Below are 3,962 nucleotides of genomic sequence, written 5' to 3'. Positions count from 1 at the left end.
AAAAAAGAAAGCTCTCCCTCTCTTTCTGACACACATTGGATAATCCTGATTGTAAATAATTGTCTGAGGAGTTGACAGTAACTTTCCCAGATGAGGGATACACGGACAGATATTGGCAAAATGATTTGAGTCTACATCTACCTGCTAGGTGCCAGGCTGACTGAGGGAACTAAGTCACTAGATGACCTCATCAGATGCTTCCTCTCTGTCTCTCACCTTCCTCATCTATGAGGGAAGTCAATTCTCTTTGTCTGTGACACTGGGAATTATTGTATGCCTAAAAGAGGCACCTGTTACGATGGTTCTCTTTTTTTAAATTTATCTATTTTTATTGGAAAGTCAGACATACAGAGAGGAGGAGAGAAAGAAGGGAAGATCTTCCATTCATTGAGTCACTCCCTAAGTGTCTGCAAAGGCTGGAGCTGAGCTGATCCAAAGCTAGGAGTCTGCAGCCCCTTCCAGGTCTTCTATGCGGGCGCAGGGTCCCAAGCCTTTGGGCTGTCCACCGCTGCTTTCCCAGGCCACAAGCAGGGAGTTGGATGGGAAGTGGGGCTGCCAGGATTAGAACCGGTGCCCATATAGGATCCCTGCATGTGCAAGACCAGGACTTTAGCCGCTATGCTACTGAGCCAGGCCCATACGATGGTTTTTGACAGAATATTACAGCAAGAAGCTTGTCAGCATCCGTGGCCTTTGAAGTGATGATACAATGGGGGTCTCTGATTAGCGGTTCCTAGTCCTGCCCACATACTGGACACAGCTGGAGAGCTCTAACAAGACACAGATGTTCAGGCTATTCTCCAGACCAGTTAAATTAGATATTTGAGGGTGTGGCCTGGGCACAGGCATTTACAAAGCTCCTCAGTGTTTCTAAGGTGCAAAGTTATGACTCCTGGCCTTGTAGCAGTTGGTTCTGTTGCAGGTAGTCTCAGGACTTCACTTTTCTTGGGGCACAGAGCTCCCCCAACTCGTTTCCCTTTAGATAGCAGGGATGATACCTGTTCAGTAGCTGGGCAGAGACTGAGGACTACAGATCTTAGAATCTGGAGGGATTAGAGTTCCATCTCTTAGTTTGTGAATTACAGAATATCATTTGTTGTGGAGGCAAAACACAAAACAAAAATTCAGACTAAGTCACTGAGAGAAGAGGAAGCACGTGTAATTCTGTCAGAGTTTCAACAGCAAATGTCCTGTATGATGGCTCAATGGCTAAATGCTCATCTTACAAGTGATGGGATCCCACGTGGGTGCCAGTTCCTGCCCCGGTTGCTCCATTTTCCATCTAGCTTCTTGTTTGTGGTCTGGGAAAATGAGGGTGGCCCAAAGCCTTGGGATCCTGCACCTGCATGGGAGACCAGGAGGAAGCTCCTGGCTCCTGGCTTCTGATGGGCTAAACTCTCGCTGTTGCAGCCACTTGGAGAGTGAACCAGCAGATGAAAAATCCTTCTATCTCCTTCTTTCCATAAATATGCCTTTCCAATAAAAATAAATTTTTAAAAAATTTGAAAAATGGGATTCAGGGATGTGTTTTGCAAAGTTGTAGTTCCCAAGGAAACAGATTTAGGGAAGTATGTTGCAAGATTCTTGTTAAAGGCAAAGATCCAAGAACAAATATTGCAAAACCATGCTGCTAAAGGAAGTGACTTCTTAGTCTATCAGATCTGTAGCTAAGGGTGGAGATTATCTTGACCAATCTTCTCAGTGGACAGAAGGGGAAACTAAGGCATGGGGAGGGCATAGTTAATGATCTCATGTTACGATGCAGGCTTCTGACCACCTACTTCCTGCTATGCTATCCCCTGCCCCTCAGGGAGGATCACTGCACTGCTTTTTATCCAGGTCCCTCATCCAGCCTCCACATCACCTTCTAGACAGCACTCAGAGTCAAAGGGTGAGACTCAACCTGGGTGCCCAGGCCTACATCTACATAGCAGAGGGGCCACAGTCAGCGGGTGGCTGGGGCAAGCCAGAGAGGAAGGAGAAGTATCTGCTGATGTGGCCTGACCTCAGAAAGGAAGCCTGGTCACCACGGGGAATTTCCCTGGGGGGGAGGTCTCATCTCTATGCAAATGCTGCACTCCAGTGAGCCTGGACTCTAGGACAGGAGCGGGAGAAGACACAAAAGGGATCTGAGAAAGACAGGAGGGGAAGGGCAGGGAACACGACCCCGGCCCCACAGGGTACCAGGCCTTGCACCAGTTACCTAGTTCATCTAGTTTCATTTGGTCCCCCCAAATATTACCCCCATTGTAGGAAAATAGGGTGCCCAAAGCCCAGTCAGAAAACACACTGCCCACCAGAAAGTAGGGCATTCTAACCCCAAGGGCAGAGCAGGCCTCTGGGAGAGGTGACGATGGTGGTGGTAGTGATGAGGTTGGACCTGGTGATGCTGCAGCTGCTGCTAACAGACAGGGATGACACTCTAGTCCAGGAAGTCCAGCTAAGTTTCATTTTGGGTTTCCATCTCACTCACTGGGGGAATTTTATCCTAGGAACAGTCAAAAGGCACCAGGAAGGTAATGATCCTGACTCGCCTGGGGTAAATCCCAGCCCCTTGGAGGTGGCTGGCATTGTTAACTTCTTCATCACTGCTCTGAGGATACTCTTGGCAAATCCCGTGGAATGGGGACCATGCTTTTGAAGGGGAATGTCTTTCCTGCCTCTTTAAATTCATCACCTCCAGGAATCCTTTCCTGGAGATTCCACTCCTTTTCCAAGATTTAAGGGAGCTGACTTGTCTCTCCAGAGCTGGATACCAGGCAGGACCAGAGCTCACATTAGGGCCATTTGGCTGAGTCGGCCTGCTAGGGGCTGTTTCTCCTATGAGCAAGCTCACACATGGACAGTCAGCTTTGATTCACTGTAGCTGTGTGCAGAACAGACTGTGCACAGCACATGCTTTGGTACTGTTTGAGGCATGTCTCATGCGCCCAGTGCTGGGCTACAAGGTGTGTATTACTGGTTGTTACCAGCAGTGTACTTGTGGGCCTAACACTTTTTCTTTGTGTTCTTGATAAAGGAAAGTGGTCCATTTAATGCACATTCTTGAAGACTGCCAAGTTAAAGATCAGGAAGCCCCATTTGTCCTCTGATAAGACCTTCATGATAGAAGGCAGATGTCATGGTAAAAGCATGTGACAGAGGGATTGTGTGTTAACACAAAGCCAGGAGGAGAGAGCCTTGCTCTTCTAGAACAGTCTGCCCTCTTGGGAATTGGGTGCTCACCAGAGCCACTCTACTAATCTCATCATGGGCAGCATCCCCAGTGACCTAACTGCTTCTCACCAGGCTCCAGCTCTTAAAGGCTTCCCTACCTCAACACTGCCACACTAGATATGGGAACTCTTAGGGGGCACAAAACACCTAGCAGCCACAGCCCAGGCAGCTTTCATGTGTCCCTGAGAGAGCATGGCACTGGAGATTCAGAGTTCTGTAGGTGTGATGAGTGGGGCTTATGGACTGAGTAGCTACGAGGTGTGAGGGAGACTGGGAGCGGCGATGGCAATTCCTCACCTGCGGGTTTTGATAAGGCCCTACCAGGGCAAAATCCCTGGCTGACTCCAGGTATGGGCTCTCAAGGCAGCTGGCAACACAACTGGCAACACAACTGGCAAGGGGCTGTAGTGGACAGGAAGGGGTGGACCTGTGCTTCTGAAAGCAGTGGGCCAGGGGGTCAGGCCCATTCCTAGGGAGCTCTGGTTTAGGGCTCCATCAGTCTTTGCTGGCTGACCAAAAGCCAGTAGAACAGCCTATATGAGGGCCTCTTAAAAGCCCTTCCCGGTAGCCTAGCGGCTAAAGTCCTTGCCTTGTATCTGCTGGGATCCCTTGTGGGCCCTGTTTCATATCATGGTTGCCCCATTCAGCCTCCTGCTTGTGGCCTGGGAAAGCAGCAGAGGTCCACCTAAAGTCTTGGGATCCTGCTCCCATGTGGGAGACCTGGAAGAAGCTCCTGGCTTCAGATC

The sequence above is a fragment of the Ochotona princeps genome, chromosome 19 (assembly GCF_030435755.1).
Source record: "Ochotona princeps isolate mOchPri1 chromosome 19, mOchPri1.hap1, whole genome shotgun sequence".
Taxonomy (NCBI): Eukaryota; Metazoa; Chordata; class Mammalia; order Lagomorpha; family Ochotonidae; genus Ochotona; species Ochotona princeps.
Note: the sequence above shows the minus strand (reverse complement) of the source record.